Source organism: Dermacentor albipictus, unplaced genomic scaffold, assembly GCF_038994185.2.
Source record: "Dermacentor albipictus isolate Rhodes 1998 colony unplaced genomic scaffold, USDA_Dalb.pri_finalv2 scaffold_12, whole genome shotgun sequence".
NCBI lineage: Eukaryota > Metazoa > Arthropoda > Arachnida > Ixodida > Ixodidae > Dermacentor > Dermacentor albipictus.
Window position 1 is genome coordinate 483,200 of NW_027225566.1, and position 21,793 is coordinate 504,992.

Below are 21,793 nucleotides of genomic sequence, written 5' to 3' on the forward strand. Positions count from 1 at the left end.
AATAAAGTAGACCTACTCATGGTGCAAGAATGGAAGCAGTGCGACATACAACATTCTACACCATTCCACTTGCGAATATGCATTTCTAAACTTGGAAATCCAAGCATCGTCTAATAATTTGTACTCTGTAATAAAAGCAGAAATTTTCAGATATGTTGCCCTATTATTATTGTTATTACTATTATTTCGCATGGCGCTGTCGTCGTGAGATAGTAAGGCTCTGTTTCCGCACTGTACAAACGAAGTCCTATGCGTGCGTTGTTCGCCCGGACGTGTGCACTCTCAACGTAGTCTAATCGGATGTGCCCGGGAGCGAAAACTCGTATCTCTCGTTGATTTGCCTCCGCCGACTGCCGCCATGCCGCCGAAAAGGCAATTTGGCACGTACCTATGGGACTCATCCGTCGAAGTTCCCCCTCGTTCTAAACACAGATTCCAGAAGCGGTCATTTGGCACGGCTTTTGCGCCAGTCGCGATGAGTGAGGAAGACAGCTCAGACGGAAGCGATGCTCAGGCAGACGAAGCACACTGGTCGGCCCCTGCAGGCTCAGATCAGTATACCGAGCCACATAGTGCGGAACACTACCCTTCGCAGTCATGCGATCCACCGCAAAATCCAGTTGAAACTTCATCCTCCGATGGCAGCGGATCAGAACCTGATGCTGACTCTGAGCCAGACCACAGCGAGCGGCAGTGCATGGAGGACTGCAAGGACGAGCTGGTAAGCATGCATTCTGTTGGTTTGGTTGTTTGTTTTGCCTCTACTGATGGCGTACCAACCATAGGGAATCGGACAAGCCTTGATGGAATTAGGAGAAGGAGAATTTAGTCCTGACTAGGAAGAAACGAAAATATTTTAGCAAAATTGAAGGATGAACAATAACACACTGTACTAAGATTCCAGCAAGAAAGCTGCCTTCATCTAGTAGAAATTCTTGTACAGCCTAGCTAGAAACCGTGGCAGCGTTTGGGAGGAATTACGCAGACAAAGCCGGTACAGAATGAAAAAATTCAGCGCAAGTTGGCATTGCGTAATATTTTTCTTCGAGATAGGTAAAAGATTTAAAAGAAAAACGATTGTCTCAGCATCTCTACAAAGGACTCAGTGGGGAAGGGCCTCGGACAAGCTTTCTGACGATAAAGGCACCAAACATGTATGTGAATAAAAATAACTTCCGCCTTTTTCTTTCTTTTTTAAGTATTAGTAAGGCAGAGCTATACACTGCCATACAAAAATAAAACAATAACCCATTCACAATTCTGTCACTTTCAACGGCCCATTTCACGACGGGGCAATGCGTTTTCTTTCTTTAATGCAGCTGCTATTTTCTGGACAGAAATTGATGTCACAACCCGTTTCGTCTCTTTAGCAAAAGTATTCCCAAATTGTCAGCAAAATTATTTGAAGTTCACGAAAGGGAAGTGAATAAATTTGGCAGAACTAAAGACTTAATTATGACAAAAACAATTTCTTTGAAAAGCAGAGGGCACATGATTACTTAGGCTTATGCATTTTTTTTTAGCTTATGCAGCATGTGTACACATTTGAAATTGTTTGCTATAAAGCAATTCGTAGCTTTTCTTTTTTCACGATTATGCGCTGTTTCATTTTCATTGCTTCATCTTATAGATTGCTTGCACTAATGTCATCCTAGCCGCCATGTTGGCAAACCAGCACTGTAAAGAAGCTGTGTCCAGGATGTCACGTGCAAGCTATCTGTTCGTTGCCTGTCCCTATAAGCTGCGATAGCTTAGTAAAACTGACAAAAGGCATGATCTGGTAGATCTGTTCTTCGTAGCTGTCCTCAAATACCATTGTTCTCACATGAAAGGTGTTTGGTTATTCCATACCTCATACCCAACTTATTGTTCGGCTGCTTAAAAGATGGCACTGCAGTGTTGCCCTTTCGTAAAAAGAACACTGACTTCAGAGACTTGTAGAGTATGGGGCCAATAAATAGGGTAATAGCAAAATGACATATCATCTGCTACACGTTCGTTGCTGTTCGAAAATTCACAGTGCTTGGTATAATTGAGGAGGGAATAGGTACTCTTCTGCGATGCAGTTGTAATCCAGCAATTGCATTTCTGAGTTCATTTGCAAGTGGAAAGGAAATGTTTTGCATTCCAGTGTACAAAGTGAGTGAGCGAAAATGAGAATTCACTATCGATGAGCAAGAGAGAACAGCAATGTTTGGGACCCTAGCGTTGCAGTCTGTATATGCAGATTGTTTTGCCACAATGTGAATGTTCTGACGAATAAGTTTGTCTTCATATTTTCGAGAGTAAACGTGTTTGCCTGATGATTGCTTACACATATGGATACATGGTGCCAGTGATGAACAAGCAAATGTTCACAAATAATTATTAGGGCTTCTGACAAAATTACTGGTCCTCTGCATGCTTGTGTAAAGGTGCCGATTCGGTATGTTATACATGTGTACGGTGTTGCCTACTTACTTTCCAAAATATTAAGAATGTTGAGCCAGCAAAGTGCACTGCAAATCTCGCACTCAGTTAGAGTTGCTGAGATCACTACTAGAACATGGAACGGCATTTCTCACTTCTGCATGAGTGGCATAGTAGTCGTCTCTGCTGTATCTGAGACATTTAGGCACGGGCACTCATACCTTTGCAGTAAGCATGAAAGGTAAATGTGTTGCATGTACATTGCTTTGCTGTCGCAAAAGTTTGAGTGCCGCAAGAGAAGGAATGTTCATGTAAAGTACTACAGACTTTTTGGATCCAGAGTCAGAAAAATTATACTCACACCATTTATTACTACTTGAGCTTTCTTTAAGCTATAACAGTACACAATAACAAAGCATATAAATTGTTTCATGAGTTCATGTAAAAACTGCAGTTAGTTAAACATCAAAACTACTCATGAAATCGAGTTAAATAGGATGCCATGATTTTTGCATGGCAATGTGATATTGAACAACTCTTAATGTGGTACGAAACACACATGAGAAGCAAACTTTCTGTGGTGAAACAATGTGCAGTATTCCAGAGGCATTGCACTTGAATGAAAGAATGACAGCTCTCACCTTCTGTAACTGTCCCTCAGCGATTACATTCATCATCTGCAAGTGCTGACGGAGGACAGAAAGCAATGGCTAAGCAGCATTATACAGCTGCACAATGTCTCGAACCAAAAGTCGCTGCAGAAGAGGTACACCACAATTTTTTCGAAGAATCTAGTTTTTCCTATCCATATAGTTATATGCATAATATCATTTAAGCTGTGGGTATTTGTTGGCCATCGGAAAAAAAATTTGCAGCACTTCATAAGGGTCTACTCTCAAAATGCTTCTTTTTAACTCATTTTCCATGTCTGGAACAGCAGCTTCATGTACATGTCTAAACATCTTGCTCTAACTGTCCTGTTGCTAAACCATCATAATTTTTTTTTTTTCTGTGCTAGGATGAAGACCTGTTTCCAGGATCCAAGGTGACAAGAGCTGAAAGCTTGTTGATGGTAATGGCTCACAGCCTGCGCCATGGTTCTTCAAAGGAAGCCACAGAAAGCTTACTCCAGCTTCTGAGTGCTCATTTGCCGGCAGGAGTGTCTTACCCAACATCAAAGTACACCTTCTTTCGGCACTTCTGTGGTGCTGGCAAGCAATATGTAAAGCACTTTTATTGCAGCAGATGCAGTGCATACATCGGCGAACTGGTGCAAGCCGAAAATGTGACATGCAACCAGTGCAGCTTAGCACATATTGGTGAAACCTTAATGAAAAGTTCATCTTTTTTTCTTGTTATGGATCTAAAGAGCCAAATTCGTGACATCTTGGAATCAAAAAGTCTGCAAGAAACCAAGAAAGCTGCATCTTTTGATGTGAGTGACATTACTCAGAGTTATCAGTACCACAAGTTGCCATTGGGACCAAATGATGTCACTTTAACTTTTAATACTGATGGTGTGCCCCTTTTTGAAAACTCTAAATCCAGTATGTGGCCTCTGCTTGCAATGATAAATGAGCTTCCCTACAAGCAACGTATTGAGAACCTCCTGCTAGCAGGACTTTGGTTTGGTCCAGGAAAGCCAGCAATGAACTGTTTTTTAATTCCTTTTATAAAGGCCATGAATGAGCTGTCATCGAGTGGAATTCTGTGGAACGACAAAGATGGAGTGCAGCAAACGTCAAAGGTGTTCCCAGGTCCATGTGCTGTGGATAGTGTCGCTAGGTGTGAGCTGATGAACATGACTCAGTTTAATGGTGCATATGGGTGTGCATGGTGCGAAGACCAGGGACAAGTTGTTCCTAAAGGCAAGGGATTTTGTCGCGTATATCCGCCAAGTGCCTCAACACCCAAGCTGAGAACACATGAATCCTTTCTTCGGCATGCCAGAAAAGCTAAGGAATCCCCAAGTTGCGGCATCAAAGGAGCAAGCGCACTCACACAGCTTGCATTTTTCAGATTTGGTACAGGATTTGTTGTGGACTATATGCATGCTGTTTGTTTAGGATTTGTTAGGGCTACATATTTCACGTGGCTGAAGTCTGAGCGCTGCCGAAAATTTCATCTTCGACGTAATCTTGAGGATGCAAACAGCTGTCTGTTGAGCCTCACTCCAACGTGGGAGCTGTCAAGGCTGCCGAGGTCATTGCATGATGCAAAGGACTGGAAGGCTGCCGAGTGGAGAAATTGGCTGCTATATTATTCACCACTAGTACTGAAAGGGCGCCTTCCAGAAAAGTACTACAAACACTGGATGCGATTTGTGGAAATTATGCATCACCTCCTTGGCCCGTGCATCTGTGTTGAGCAGCTGGTCATGATGAAAAAAGAAATGACACAGTTTCTATTGGAGTATGAGGAGTTTTATGGTACAGAGTGCATGAGTTATAATTCTCACTTGCTTACGCACCTTGTGGACAGTGTCATCAACTGGGGACCCTTGTGGGCATATTCCCTCTACCCATTTGAGTCAATGAATGGAACACTAGGTCGGCTTGTATGTGGAACCAGGTATCCGCAATTCCAGATCGCTGACAAATTTTGCATCTTACAGGCCCAAACTAAATTGTGGTCATCGAGACACATAGAGAAAGTGCACAGAACTCTAGAGACTTCTTTCAAAGCTCTTGTGAAGGGCTACTCCTTGCGAAAAAATGTCGTCAGAGTTGGTTCTGTGTTACTGCTAGGCAAGGGAGACCAGAAAGCAGACAGGAAAGAATTTCACAAGATGGTAATTGGGTCATTTCGTTTCTGCACAGCACGTCTTGACAAATCGAAAAGAAAAAATTCTTACGTACACGCGAATGGTGTTTTTGGGCGCATTGTTCAGATTTTTCTCATGGACAGCAGCTCATCAGTAAACAATAGCCAGGAAGTGGAAGTTTGCATGGAAATTTTGAATGTCAAGCAGAAATTGCTGAACAACCTTTCTGAAAGTAAGGTCTTGCAGTTTGTTGAGGTATTTCCTACTGTTCAGAGCTGTGTTGTCAAGGCAAGATGCCTAGACAAGTGTATCTTCTTAAATGACGCGGGGTCACTTTTTTTGTGCTCACTGCATGACAACATGGTACTGGAATCCGTGTGAGTTTGTGACAATTTCTTTTGTACATGTCTTTGTTGAACGTACAGAAACGGGCCTGTCAGCTTCAAACTTAGCTGAACAGTTGTTTACAAAGAAGTGACTTGCGAGCTGAAATTTGACGTGGAAAGGTTGACAAGGAGTGACAGATTGTGTCCACTTCATATTTTGCAATGACGACTTGAAATATGAAATTCAAATCGAATATTAATACTTTCTTACTCTTGTGAAAGTCACTAAAGGAGCTAGCTGACAGCGTGTACAACCATGTCAAACCCATTGCTGAAATTATTTCACCACCACTTTTTGCTTCCAAACTTGCGGATAGCTTCTGAGAATCCAGTACCGACACATTGCTTATTCCTTAATTAGAATAATTTGCTGAAATGTTTTGAAAGATCCACATTTTTTCTGTGCAGTGCCTCTGCAGTGAATTGTTTGCTTTGTTTCTTTGTGTACTCTGTTTCAGTGCCATCTAGGAGTAATTCAGATTGCTTGTTAGGTGTCACTTGCTCTGAAAACTAGTTGCCGCTTGTCTCTTTTCAATTGTAGTTCATGAGTTGAGGTTGTTTGCATGATGCCTGTCGCTGCATTGTGGAAATTTTACCTGGCCATACATTGCACAAATCAGTTTTTTTATGGAGTCTTCGGTATTTCAGTCTTTTAAGGGAGCAGCTAACAGATTGAAGCTTTCTTTTGTTGATACTGTACAGTAATTAATACATGTGCCCCTACTTTCTCATATAGTCTAAGAACATGTTTCATCATAGCACAAGAAAGAAGCACATGACCTGAAACAAGTGTATTGTTGTTACGTTCTACCGGCCAAAGGCCAGCAGCTACGCGATGAAATCCAGGCCGATTCGCAGAGCAAAAAGACGGCGCTTTATTTCCAGCTCGGAAATATATATAGAAGAGAAAAGAGAGAAAGAAAGAAAGAGGGACCATAGACGCATGCGCGGAGAGGCGCACGTGGCTCCGAATAGGTTATCTGCAGCATTCCTTTCCCCTAGTAGCCGTAGCGCTCCACTGGCTTTCTGGTTCTTGTGGAACGACGAAGGTCAGGAACAGGCCTTTCGGGAGGGTCTTGAGCCTCGTTTATCAGTGCCCGTAAGGTCGTCGGAGGCGATTCCTCAGGACTTGATATTTCTCTGCTTCTGTCTGTGTCTGATGAATGCTTCCGGATCTGGTCGACATGTCGTCGAACGACACCGTCCTCGGTAGCCACAGTGACTAAACGGGCACCACTCGTCGATTGTACTTTGCCTGGTGTCCACTTTTCTCCTATGCCGTAGTTGTGCACATAGACGGCATCTCCAAGGGCGAAGTACCAACTGGCGGAATCAGCCGCTGGATCCTTGGGCTTTTCGTGGCTCCTGGGAGGAAGACACATATCTAGTCTTGTACGCAAACGGTACCCAAGAAGAAGTTCAGACGGTGAAAACCCTGAAGCCTGTTGCGAATTTCGGTAGTTACAAAGAATTCTAGCCAAGGCAGTTTCCAACTCCACACCAGGCATTCTCTTCAAGCCCTCCTTGATAGTTCTCACTGCCCGTTCGGCGAGACCATTGCTTTGAGGGTGATAAGGCGGGGTGCGAATATGCTCGATTCCATTTTTCTGCACAAATACAGCAAACTCTGAACCGGTAAAGGGCGTACCGTTATCCGTAACTATGCTGCGGGGCAAACCGAACCTGCTAAACGAGGTTCGCATGCAATCGGCAGTTGCCTTAGCGGTTGCTCGAGATACTGGAATGGCTTCTAGCCAATGGCTGTGTGCATCGACGATTACCAACAACATCTTGTTTGCAATGGGCCCTGCGTAGTCGGCATGCAGCCGTGACCACCTCTCTCGCGAAATCGGCCAGCTAACGGGGTTCCGCGCAGGTGGCATGGGCAGAGCCTGCACACAGCTTCGACAGTCTGAGACCATTCTACAGATGTCTCTATCTAAACCTGGCCACCAAAATCTAGCCCTCGCCCTTGTCTTCATGGTAGACGCCCCCTGATGAGACTCGTGCAGCATCTTCAACAGTTTCCCACGCGCCTCCCTTGGTATCGCCACACGATGGCCCCAGTACAACAGCCCCTTCTCTACAGACAATTCGTGTCGTCTTTTCCAGAATTCGGCCATTTCTCTGCTGTCATCTTCTACGACGGAGGGCCACCCTTCAGTCACGTACCTGCATATCGTCTGCAAAAAACCGTCAGCTGCTGTGAGTGCTTGAATCTTCTGGTGGGAAACCGCTGACTGGTCCCATTCGTCTATGCTAAGCACCATTTCCGACAGATCTTCGGTTTCCTCTAGCGGCTCCTGCAGCGATTGAGCAAACGGCTTAGAGCATCAGAAGTTAGCATCTGTTTGCCAGGTTTACAGATCAGCTTGTACTGGTATGCCCCGAGCAAAAGCGCCCAGCGCTGAATTCGGGCTGCAGCCATGACAGAAGTTTGACGATCCTGTCTGAGAAGGCCCAACAAGGGGCGGTGGTCCGTTACAAGCGTGAACTCCCGTCCCAACAGGTAATCGCGGAACCGTGTCACGCCAAATACCAGGGCTAAGGCCTCGCGCTCAATTTGGGAGTATTTTCTCTCTGCTGAGGTGAGCGTTCGTGATCGGAAACCAATTGGCCTGTCTTCACCATTTATTCGATGGAAAAGGGCAGCACCGACACCGTAAGGTGACGCGTCGCATTCCAACATCAGCTCAAGCTGCGGATTAAAGTACGTTAGCACTGGGGCTGAACACAAAGCATCCTTGGCCTTCTGGAATGCCGCGTCTTCTTTTTCGTGCCAAACTCATTTTGCACCTTTTTCAAGAAGGCTGTACAAGGGTGAAAGTATAGTGGAAAGATTTGGCAAAAACTTGTTGTAAAATGTAACCATTCCCACAAAGGATCGCAACTCAGCAACATTTCGCGGTGAAGGGGCTAGCCTGATTGCATCCACGTGCTTCTCAAGTGGATGTAGCCCTTCAGCATCGATACGATGGCCAAGATATGTCACTGATTGTTCACCAAACTTGCACTTGTCGGCACGAAGCTTGATACCGTTCTCGCGGAAACGCTCTAGCACAGCCTGCAGGTTTACGTTTTCAGCCTCGCTGCTCTCGGCTATCAGGACGTCGTCTAGATAAGCCTGGGTCCCTTTTAGTCCTTGCAGCACAGATTTAATTTTCCGTTGGAATATCGCTGGAGCTGATGCGATGCCAAACGGTAACCTGTTGTAGCAAAAGAGCCCCTTTTGTGTGTTTATCACTGCTAATTTCCGCGAATCTTCATCTAGCTCGACCTGATAATAAGCATCGCGAAGGTCTAAAATACTGAATTTTTTTCCCCCACACAGGTTTGCAAAAATATCGTCTATGACAGGCAACGGGTACTGCTCAACATCGCACACAGGGTTTAGTGTAACCTTGAAGTCCCCGCAAATGCGCACTGTTCCGTCCTTCTTCAAAACTGGCACGATGGGCGTTGCCCATTCGGAATGAGGGACTGGAGATATTATGCCAGCTGACACTAATCTGTCAAGCTCCTTAGACACTTTATCTCGAAGTGCAAAAGGAATTTTCCTTGCCTTGAAGAACTTGGGGTTTTCTCCGGCCTTGATGTGCAGTCGGGCTGGCGGGCCTTTCATGAGACCAGCGCCTTCTGTAAAAAGGTCGGATTGTTGCTGGAGCAGCGTCGGCACCTCCTCCAAGGCTTGTTTTGGCACAGGAGCCGTCGAATACACGCTCAGCACCTGAATGCGTTCGTCTGTTAATTTTTTCAGCAGGTCCCGACCGCATAGACTGGGGCCATTGCAGTCTAAAACTGTCAGACTGCACTGCACTGTTGTACCGTCGTAGGAAACTGGCATTGTCAGTGCTCCCAGAAGCGGCAACTTTCCGAGATAGCATGAAAGCTGCACTTCCGCCTTTTGTAGCTGCGGCCATCTGTGAGAGTGCAATTTGTAAATGCTCTTGGGAATGACACAAACAGGGGAACCAGTATCGATGTCCATCATTATTTCAATGCCATTCCACGCGAACGATTTCCTGATGGGCGGTATGAGAGAGCGCGTGGTAGTCAAGGACCAGATTTGTGACGCGCTGCTATCACTTTCTTCGCTTTCCGTCGCCTGAGCAGTTACTGCTAGCATTTTGCTTGGTTCATTTGCCGCACACATTCTCGCTAAATGCCCTGGCCGTGCACACTTGTAACATTTCCGCTTGATTAGTCGACAAGCATTGGTCTTGTGACCACGTCTACCGCAACATTTGCATTGTTGCACGCCTTGCGACTTCGCGCGCGATTCGTATTGCCCAGAGAGCTTTAGCAATCTTGCTTGTTCTTGGTCTGTAACAATACCTTGCGAATCGCGTTCAGCGCTCTCTGCGGCAAGTGCAAGAGCCTCGGCTTCTTCAAGATTCAGATCTTTCTTCGCTAGCAGCTGCTTCTGCACATTCTTGGATCTGACGCCGCACACAATACGGTCCCTTATCATTCTGTCCAGCATAGTTCCAAAATTGCAGTTGTGTGCCATCTGCCGTATTGCCACTATGAATGCATGTACAGATTCCCCTTCTTGCTGGCAGCGATGGAAGAACTTGAAACTTTCAGAAATTTCATTCGGTACCGGGTCGTAGTAGCTGTTTAACGTCTGCACAACTTCTTTGTAGGTCAGGGCGTTAGGCTTTCGCGGGGCTACCTTTCCGTTCAAAATTTCTATTGTCCTTGTTCCAAGCGCAGCTACCAGCAGGGCTCTTTGCTTAGCATCGTCCTTCACATCATTCGCTTCGAAATAGGCTTCAACCTTGACTAAATACGCCTGCCACTTATCTTTTTCGTCTTCAAATTCCGGTAGCCTGTGTGCCATGGTCAGTGGTGGGTTCCTTCTGCTTGGCTTCCTTGCTGCAGCAGAATCCTCGTCGCCACTGTTACGTTCTACCGGCCAAAGGCCGGCAGCTACGCGATGAAATCCAGGCCGATTCGCAGAGCAAAAAGACGGCGCTTTATTTCCAGCTCGGAAATATATATAGAAGAGAAAAGAGAGAAAGAAAGAAAGAGGGACCATAGACGCATGCGCGGAGAGGTGCACGTGGCTCCGAATAGGTTATCTGCAGCAATTGTTTTTTTTTTGGAATGATTAAGTAAAAATACAGTTCCAATTTTATCAAGGTATGCAAAATATCACATCAGGGAAGTGCATTGTGAGAGCAAGTACAAAAACATTCGAATGTTTTGTTCGAGCTTACTACATGTTCTTGGCATCCAAATGTTGTCTATGCTATACCACCTTGATACTTGTCAATGGACTAGGTTGTAGCCTTATATGAGTGCTGCTAGTAAACCAAAATGTTTGACCAATGCCAGAAGAAATGCTGCTAAATTCCAATGTTTCCGAAACGGAACATTGTGAAAGCAGTCGTAAAGGAAAGTAGATATGGATAAGCTTTTTTTTTTTTTTTAAGACTTAGCACCACATTTCTAGAGGTGCTGACGCTAGAAGGCATATACTTATGTTTTATTGCTCTGAATTGCCAGCCTTATGCAATCTAAGAAATTGTATACATTCATGTTTAATTCATGTATATGCTGTGATGACAAACTGTGTTTTACATTTGCTATTTACATCCTGTGTGTAGACCCAGATGAAATATTTCTGCAGTTAGAAAATCCAGGCAATGATAAATATATTAATTCAATGTTCCACTTTGCAACATCAGCCTGTAAATGGTTAAGAAATGGTGACACCAGTATAGACTGGGTTTACTGGATGGTTGTTTTATAAACATTGTGCAGTGGCACTGCAGCATAGGTGTTTTACATGCCGAAAGTTTGGATGGTCATACTTCCAAGTTATTGTCGGTGATTTCCATGTGTGTTAAGTGACATCTACTGCAAGATGACTACATTGAGTGATGACAGTGTTTGCACCCAAGGCTACCTTAACAGAAAATAACTTAATGGTAGAACTTAAATGTGCCTAGCCTGGAAGCTTCTGAGTATTTTGAGCATTTATGAAAGGAATAGTATTTTGTAAGGTTTCTGTTGATATTACTGAACTGTTTGTTGAAGTATCATATGTTGCTGATGTTCTGTGTGTTCGCTTATAGATAAGAAATGCCTTCTGCCCTGTTCTGAAGCCATAAAGAATAAAAATAATTTCATACTGGTAATTATAGTCTCAATGCTGCCTCATCAAATACAATTTTCTGCATCAAGAATACGAAATTTCTTACATCAATTTTGTTGCTACCATTTACACGTCAATGAACTGTGCAAGGTAGGTTCATAGCGTAATCTTTGATATACTTAAAGATGCTAAAATGTATAAACTGCTACATTAAATTTGAGGCCTATATTCTGGGCATGACTCGTCTTCATCATATTTCATTTTCTAAAGTACAAATACAATTTGACTATGCACACATTCAAATTTGAATTTCTGCACAAGTTTTTGCCACACACCTTGCAATAAAGTGTTATGACTGGCCTGCAGTGAAACTACAAAAGGCATGCTGCTACTTGTCCGTAGCTCCACCCATATGTAGCAAGACATGCTTAAGATACTTGGAGGTGCACCCATGCCTTCCTGTTATTTCAAAAAAGAATGGAACTTCGGCAAGGTTGACATTTAATTGGTACAGTTCCGTGGTAAAGGTACAGTGAAACACAAGGACACAGAAGTAGGATGGATCGACACTACAAGTGCTTTTTGTCTGTTTTTAAAAGAAAACCTTTGCGCAACCTGTACAAGAAAGTACTGGGAAGACCATCTGTTCTTATATAGTACTTGGACATGCCGTTTGGCTTCACTGTATTGACACCTTCATGACAGTTCCGAGAGCTGTAAGGACCTGCATAATGCTAGCTGTTCTTGATAATTTCAATGCACACGATATGTACACACCCTATTGTGTACTATTTTGCCTTAGCCATTGTAGCCCTGCTGTACACTGCACAGCCACTTTCTGTGTATACTTTTCAAACATTGCAATATCCACATTAATTAAAGCAAGGTGAACAACTCCGGAAACTGCATTTGGGGCTATTGTGGGTAAATACGAAAGAGTGCATTATTTTGCGGTGGCCCTAATCCTGTACTTCAACTTACAACTGCCTGTGCAACAAAATTTTTAATTGGTTCAAGCTCTGGCCAGCCTAATTACACCATTTCATGTTGCAGCCTAAACAAAATAATTTATTGTTCCTGTAAATTGTATGTCACGTCTTTGGCTCGGTTCAGTTGTTGGCATTTCACCATGGAAAATCGATAGTATTTCATCAATAAAAAAATTGTTGTGTAGTTATCAATAAAATTTTTGTTGAAGTATCATGATGCTGGCTCAATGAGTGTGGAAATTTTGTGGAATTTCTATTGAATCAATAATAGTACAACAAATCAACAATGGAAATTCAACAACCATTTTTGTAAGTCGATCCCGCGCTGTAAACGGCGCCTCCTAGGAGGCGCCGTTTACAGCGCGGGATCGACTTATTACTTACCACGACATCTGCACACACTACCGATTAGACCGCTTAACCTTTCCGCCACTCATGGGCAAATCCCCGCGTAGGTGTGAAGTTTTGTGGCGACAGCTGCAGACTCGCACCTTTCCGTCCCCTTACCTCCTCCACCGCATTTATCCCGCCATTTATTGTTCTCCCTCTTGTAAATTCGGTGTCTCTCCCAAAGCAGACTTAAACCACATCATGTGGGGGTGCCCTAAGCACCCTCTTTCCCCTTTCCTCAAGCAATTAATATCTAGTGAGGAGCAGTGGGAGGCTGCCTTGCGCAGTTCCAGGCCCGATCTTCAGGAGGCCATCCTGGAGTGGGCTGAGAGGATAAAGAAGGCCTACTTCAAGTAGTCCCTCCCCCCACCCTTTATTCCGTTGCCCCCTTCCCTTTAAAGAGGGATAAATAAAGTTTTTCATCATCATCATCATCACGGGTACTCTGCGGGGCTCCGTTATAGCTCGTATACACCCCGACTATACGCGCCGTGCACGCCAACGGACGCGCCACTGGTGGTGGCCTTGCGCATAACACGCGGGAGAGGAGCCTGGCGCGCGCCGTAGTTTGTTGTGTCGTTGATCGTGCTTCTCTGCCTTATTCACGTTTTCAGAGCAAGATAGGCAACACCATTCGCACGTGTGGGGTGGCCAAAGATTCAGGGAATGTCGAAGAAGAATTGTTGCACGGTGGGGGGCTCAAATACCGGTGAAAACGTGCCGGCGATACGGTTCTAGTCATTCCCGGCAAAGCCTCATCAGCGGGAGCAACGGTAGCAAAAATGGATCGTCGCTTCGAAGGGAAATTTCTTGTTCTCATCCTTTCCTTTGTCTCGTGGGTGTTTTTTTCCACTTGATCATAGTTAGACACGTGAGCAGTGAAGTTCGTCTGCAATGCAGCATGAGGTTTAAAGGCATTTCGCTAAAGTTCGGAATGCTGTTTGCCGCTTATATTGTTTTCCGCTTCTTTACCGCCTTGTTTACCGCCTTCTTTATTGCGTTGTTTGTTAAAGCTACTGAAGTTTGCAAGCACTGAAATTGTTGGTTTCATATGGCGCGGTAAATCTTCGCACCAGCTGTCGCGCACTTCATGTTTTTACATCTATTTTATGCGTAGCTTCACACATGTTTAACTGTTGCTAGTTGCTCCATGCATAACTCTTGATGATTGTTTTGAGCTGCGAGGTTTTCACCCTGCCTCGTTTGTAAAGGGTATAAATCACGCTGTGTCTTATCGGAATGATACCAAGGAAGTGCTTCTTTAACAGCTTTATTCTTTTCGCCCGAGGGCATTTTAGATATTGTTTGCGTTTTTGGAAATGTGTTTAGAAAATAGGTAGTTCAGGGCGAGAATTGCTAATAGCTGCTGCATATGGTATTTTTGTTCCATTTCTCGCTAAAAAGTTCGCGTGCCGTTTGGGAAGTCATCACACCTCGATGCTGCCTGAGCAAACTTAACACGCCGAGTGATTTGTTTGTTTCACAACGTAGTCCCTTATTGCATGTGAGTTTTGTACTCAACTGAATTCTTTCTTATACTTACGCTGCAGACGACTTAACCGGGCCTTGCCGCCAGCGCTCATCTACTTTGACTGGCACTGCTCTGCCTTTAAATATATCATGTGGCACCTCTCTCTAGTAATATGAAAACATACTGAAAAGTTAGTCAGTCTTTAGCTTTGTACGTTTCCAAGCAGCTCCCTTGGGGAATTTAAAATTGCACAAACTGCAGCGGGAACGGTAGTTCATCGGCGTATGCAGCAGAATTGCATCGGCGGTACAGCACTAACACGCGCGTTTGGTGACTTCGTTGGCTAGTGTACGCGTTTCCATCAATTAATTGGCAATTACTCTTCTTGAGGCGACTTCCACTGCACTTATTCGGCGATGTCACATGTATTCATCGGCAGAATAATAACAACGGCATATGCAGAGATTGTACCATGCGGATTTGTTTGATACAAGTCTGCACTAACGACAGGTGCTTATTATTCAGGTATAGAAGCAGCATTGCGGCAAGGGTAGAATAAAAAAACCATCGAGAGATCGCATCACTCAACAAAATTTATCGGCTAGTGAACATGAGCTCCACGTCATGTAAATGGGGTTTATGGCGTTTGTCTGTGGGACACACCTTGCACGTATGTGGACCATGTTGTCCCAAACACCGCTAACATCGTGTTCATACCCGCTCGCACATAGGTCAGCATCTTCCCTACAGTTGTCACCGCAGAAGAAGCAGCCTGACACCCGTACAAAGGAGAAATCGCAGCCGCGAACTTCAGCCATCCTTGCTGCAAAGGGTTGTCGTCTGCTACTGCTCCCGCGTGTACTGTTGGAAGTGTCCACTAGGTGGCTTTCAGTGGCGCCTCTATAGGCGGTGCATGAGGCGTATGGACAAGAACGGCACCGAGAGCGGCGCTGCTGCGCCGGCGTTGAGAGCGCAGCATGCGGGGAAAAATTCAACCAGCGGGTGGTACCCCTCTCCCATCTGGGAGACGACGACCAAGAAGAAGCGCTCGTCTCTAGTCAGAGATCGGCTCCGTGATTGCTAGCCAAATACGCAGTGCTAATTACCTCGTACCAAAGTTTTGCTTGCACCAATGTGTCCGTGAAGGCGAGTGGCATCGACCGATACCAGCTGACCCCAGAGGTGCGTTTTTTTTTTTGCCACATTTCGTGACTGTTTCTACTGCCGCCGTGCGGAGGATTGCTAGGCTTAGGCGTGTTCCGCGGACACTCGGCCCAACAACACCATCGCACCGACAGCGGCCTGCCGTACACGCCGGCGGCTGCCGCTCGTCAGCTCCGAGATGGAGGCGCCCTCTGAAACAACAATGATCATGGACAATCACATGTGCGCTCAAGTTCAGGGAACAGAGATATCACCCGAGGAATACCACAGCGACGCCGGATGGACGCTCGCGGGGGAACGCATGTCGAGGCTGCGCCAGCGGACCCCCGCCAGCGGCATGCCCGACGGACCCGGCGGGAGTCAAACAAGCACGAGGTCAAAATTCTACAAGAACGTCAGAGCCTCGGCCATCAAGGCAGCACGCATGCCAGCCATGCCACTAGAAGAAACCAAGATAGTTGTCAGACCCAGAGGGGGACTGCACATCGTCAAGACCGGCACCACCACCATCGCTGCGGCCATACTCGCTGCGACGAAGATCACGAGCGAGGAAAGCGCCGCGGACACCATCTGCCCCAACACATAACAGAACATCATGGTCGTAAGTACACCGAACGAAGACAACGCGGCAAGGTACGCTAAAATCGTGGAAATATCCATTCAAGGTAAACCCTACGAGGTCAGCGCATATCGCACGGCACCTCACGACACTGTGAAGGGCGTCATCAGAGGCATTCCCATCGACGCGAGCACCGAAGAGCTAGATAGAAAGATCGTCAACGATAGGAACCCGCTAGCAGTGGCCTCAAAAAGGATTGGAAGCACGACCACTGCGATTGTGGTGTTCCAGGGGCCCAAGGTACCGAACTTTCTCCGATACGCAGTCACCCTGATTCCGTGCCACCTCTACAAGAAACAGATCGACGTCTGCCAGCAGTGCGGCCGAGTGGGACACCGCAAGGACGTTTGCCCGACCCCCACAATCAAGACGTGCCTGGCCTGCGGACTCGCGAACCCTACAGAAGACCATCGCTGTACCCCAAAATGTCAGTTGTGCGGAGGCGAACACCCGACCGGAGACCGAACGTGCAAGGCGAAATACAAGATCCCCTACGTAGTGCGCAAGCGACAGTGGGAGCGCCGACAGGCCGAACGCCAGCTGCTGTCGGAGAGCGATTTCCCACCACTCGACAAGCCTCCAGCTGCGCGAAAGTCAAGGACCCCATCGGAAAACCGCGCGCCCAAATCCAGAGACAGCAGTTGTTGCAAGAGAAGCCTCAGCAGGAAAACGTCACCATCAGGTGAGCGAGTGAGCTGGGTCGACGCAGTGAAAGAAAACAACATAAGGAACGCGCAGAAAATCACCGAAACCACGAAGAAAGAAGATATTAATAAGGTCCGGGAAGCTAATGAGCTCCTAAGACAGGAAAACGCGGCGTTGCGAGCGACCATCAACAACCTCACGAAAGAGATCGCCGTGATTCGTCAGTTGCTGCTATGCAACAACGTGCCTCCATCCAGGAGAAAGCCATAGAGGAACCGGCACCGAAGAAGCCAGCCATCGAGGCCACGCGCACGCAAACAGAAAACTATCGCATCGGCAGCCTCGAAGCGAAATTCGAAGCGACATTCAGCAAACTCGAACAGCTAATCACGACAAACATCGCAGCAGTGACACCACTGAAGCAAACAATGGAGACCTACCAAGCCGAGAACACGAACAGATTCGTCTACATCGAAAGGACCCTACAGCCGATGGTAAGCCACCCGACGTTTGCGCCCCTCTTCGCGCATCATCCACCCAACTAGGGAGCCCCGTACACGGCAACGCAATCATGGCCGCCAACGCAACACCAGCAGCAGCAGGTGTAACCGCGTGGCAGTGGAACTGTCGCGGCTTCGGAAGGAAGAAGACGGTCATCCAACAGCACATCGTAGATGCCGCGCGCAAGCCAGACGTTACACTACTACAAGAGACACTAACCGACGCACCGTCCCTCCCCGGCTACAGAGTGCACAAGGGACCGCCCGACGGCAGAGGCCTGTGCACCCTGGTCAGGAAGGGACTCCTGTTCGTCGAACATGAGCTGCAAAGCAATATCACGATCGAGCACACACTCACCGAAATCATCCCGGACAAGAAGAGAAAAGGAAGCATATTTCTGTTCAACGTCTACAGCAACCCATCTCAGAGAAAACAGAGATTCAAGACATTACTGCACAGAGCCAGCACCGCAGCGGGCCGCAACACGCTGATCGCGTGCGGAGACTTCAACGCGATGAACCCTGCCTGGGGCTACAACAAGTACACAGCAAAGGGCCGTGACCTGTACCAAGACGCCACGGAACTCGACTTCACCCTCATCACGGACCCGACACATCCGACGAGAATTGGTAACTCCGTGTCCCGGGACTCCACTCCAGACCTCACGTTCGTCAAGAACGACATTCGGGGCGCGATCACCTGGAGAAACACGGGGATCGACCTAGGCAGCGACCACACCATCGTGGAAATCGGCATACCGGAACACAACGACACCAGCGTCAAAACACACAGATGGATAGACTGGGATGCCTTTCGAGACGCCAGAAGCCAGAAGAGCGACGGTGACGACGAGATCAAAGACATCGACTCGTGGACGGCCGAAATCACCAAGAGCGTACGCGACGCGACCAAAGAGATTGAAACGGGCGCGGAGATCGACAAAGTAGACAGCCGGCTTGCGCATCTCATCGAGGCCAAACAGTCGATACTCAATCGCTGGAAGAAACAACGGCTTAACCGCAGACTGAGAAAGAAGGTGGCGGAGCTGAACCGTGCGATCGAGGATCACTGCCGCGCTCTCTGCACGCAACAGTGGAACGAGATCTGCAACGCGGCAGACGGGCAGATGCATAGCGGGAAGACGTGGAACCTACTGCGGCACCTGCTCGACGAAACGAAGACCAAGTCGCACCAAAGGGACAGACTCGCCAGGCTCATACATCGGCCGGTCTCAGCACACGGCGTCGACGAAGTCACTAGGCGCATTAACGACAAATACTTGCCGACTACACCCACCGAACAACACGCGCCGTACAGCGGCCTGCCTAACGCGAACCTCGATCGCGACATCGACGTCGAGGAGGTACGCGCGGCCCTGCACGACCTCAACAGCCGGTCGGCAGCCGGCCCGGACCTCGTCACGAACAAGGCGCTCAAGAACTTCGATGACGGCTCGATTGAAAAGCTCGCAAAATACTACAAGTGCTGGAGAGCGGGCGCGCTGCCAAAGCTATGGAAGACAGCCAAGACCATCCTGATCCCCAAGCCGGGGAAGCCGCCGGACACGGATAACCTCCGGCCCATCTCGCTCACGTCCTGCGTGGGCAAGGTGCTGGAGCACGTCCTGCTCAACAGGTGGCAAGACTACCTGGAATGAGAAGGGCTGTACCCGGCCACTTTGATCGGCTTCAGACAGCATCTCAGCACGCAGGACGCGATGCTGCAGCTCAAACACCAAATCATCGATGATGGTGGTAGCGCCCGCGACAACAAAGCCATCCTAGGGCTCGACCTGCAGAGCGCCTTCGATAAGGTGAAACACTCGGCGATTCTGTCCCAAGTCTCCAAGCTCAACATGGGGGAAAAATCCTAGAACTACATCAAGGACTTCCTCACGGACAGGACCGTCGAGCTACGAGCAGGCGACCTACAGACGCAAGAGAAGAAGCTCGGGAGCACCGGAACACCGCAGGGATCGGTCATTTCGCCGATGCTGTTCAACCTGGTAATGATCGGAGTGGCCGAAAAGCTCGGGCGCATCGAAGACGTCAGGCACACCATCCACGCGGACGATATCACGCTATGGGTTACCGGTGGCAGCGACGCCCACATCGAGGGTGCGCTGCAAGCCGCTGTCGACGCAATAGAAGACCAGCTGGAAGGCACCGGACTGAGATGTTCGCCGAGCAAATCGGAGCTTCTCATGCTCCCACCTACCAAAAACAGCAGAAGCAAAACCAGACAACGCGAAAACGAAAAAATCAGAATCGTCACCAAATCCGGCAACGTGATCCCTGAGGTCGGCAAAATTAGGATCCTAGGCATGTTCATTGAAAAGCACGGAAGAAACGGCGAAACCATCACCCGTCTCAAGGCAAAAGCAGCCAACGCGATTCGACTCCTCAAACGAGTCACTTCCCGAAAGGCTGGCATGAGAGAAGAGAGCCTAATTAGGCTCGTCCAATCTTTCATCATCAGCCACGTCGCGTACGTTGCAGCCTACCACAGATGGCTGCAACACGAACGAAACAAAATCAACGTGCTCATCAGAAGAGCGTACAAGACGGCGCTGGGCCTGTTCGAGTCCACAAGCACGACCCGCTTGTTGCAACTGGGGCTACACAATACGCTCGAAGAAATAGCCGAAGCGCAGCGGACCTCTCAACTGGAGCGGCTGTCCATGACCAAAGCCGGAAGGAAGATACTGGACGATCTGGGAATAAGACGCTCGAACGAGATGGAGATGAAGCTCCTCGTCCCCGAAGAGGTCCGACGCCAGACCAGAATCGACCCCATACCGAAGAACATGAATCCCGAGTTCAACAAGGGAAGAAGAGCGGCGAGGGCCAAGGCTCTCATCGATCAGCATGCCAGCGACGAACACGCGCGGTACGTGGACGCGGCCGAATACCAACGGAACGCCTTCGCAGAGGTCGTCATAGAGGCGTCAACCGGCGCCACGAGGACGGCAGCGAGCGTGAGAAGCACCGAAGCGGAGCAAGCGGAGGAGTTGGCCATCGCCCTGGCCATCGCCGAAGCAGACTGCCACACGGTGCTGAGTGACTCAAGACAGGCGGTGCGAAACTTCGCGAAAGGGCAAATCTGCAGGGAGGCTGAGCGCGTACTGCGAGCGGTAAAACTAGACGAACGAAAAGTACGACTCTGGTTCCCGGCGCACGCGGGCGACGCATCGGAACGCAATGTGAACCATAACGAGACGTCACACGCCGCGGCGCGAGCGCTAACCAACCGCGCCCCGGCCACAGACCGTCCGACGTGGTTCGGAACCAAGGACCGCATGACGGATTACAATGAAATCACGAAGGCCTACCGCTTGGCTCGCACGACTTTTCCACCCCCGCACCCGAGACTGAGTCGAGCGGACGCGGTAGTACTGAGACAGCTCCAGACCGGATTGCTACCGAGCCCGAAACTGATGAATCGCATGTACCCCGAGACATATCCGACAGATATGTGCAGACTCTGCCGGAGGGAGACCGCAGACTACACGCACATCTTGTGGGACTGCATTAAATATCCAGAAGACGCTAAATCAAGAACACTCCCACCGCGGCTCGAGGCAGCCGTGAAGAGCTACGACCGAGACGATCAGCTCTGGGCGGTCCAGCAGGTCCTCGAGGCGCTCGAAAGGCACGGACCCAGCGAGCCGGCAACGGCGAGCGGAGACCCGCGCCGAGTAACGGCAACTTCGAGGATGACGTAGGCCCTCGTCGGGGCGCGCGCGCGCCCAACTGCAAGCATAAAGTTTCTCTAATCCAATCCAATCTCCCATCTCTCGTTCGCACCGCCTTCATTGCCTCCTGCACTGCGCGTGTTTGGGCACGTTTCGTGCCGCGCGCGGTGTGTGCCTGCGTGTGTGCGCGTGGACATCTCATTCGAAGGGCGATGTACAGTCCGTTTCCCATTTAGGGGAAAACTCGGAGCCAACTGCAACGCGATGCGGCGAGCGCTTGAGTCAGGCGGCGGCAGCAGCGAGCGCAGGTGCTCGAGGGGCGGGATCTTGAACGGCGTCGTCTGCTACGGCGGCACGCGCTGGCCGCATTGTCGGTAAACGTTCCAGTGCCAGTTGCAGGGCGCCGATCTCATCGTTACTGCGTGAAATGACCCGGTATTCTTCACTAAGCGTTGTGCGACGCCCATTGATACGCCTCGAAAGTAAGTTCATCGCTGCAGGTCAGTCATAGACGACGTACTGATTCCATACATTCTTGACGGCCGGTTTTGGAAGGCGGCTACACTCTAAGAACAGTTTACGCCCTTTGGAGTGCCCCTTCTGCCACACAATGATAATCGGCATCTGCCTTGATGCGTTTCCTTTCTTTAACGCTGCG

At 48.3% G+C, this 21,793-nt stretch overlaps 1 protein-coding gene, 1 long non-coding RNA gene and 1 pseudogene across 11 annotated transcripts in view; all 3 read left to right on the forward strand.

Annotated features, from left to right (window-relative positions):
* Positions 1–21,793, forward strand: part of LOC139051497 (vinexin-like) — a 647,850-nt gene that overhangs the window by 346,434 nt on the left and 279,623 nt on the right. The gene's annotated exons all lie outside the window — the stretch shown is intronic.
* Positions 174–5,274, forward strand: LOC139051530 (uncharacterized). The gene is made up of 2 exons (XR_011509422.1): positions 174–721; positions 3,428–5,274. It is a non-coding gene; the product is annotated as an uncharacterized lncRNA (long non-coding RNA).
* LOC139051505 (uncharacterized) lies at positions 15,897–17,210 on the forward strand (annotated as a pseudogene).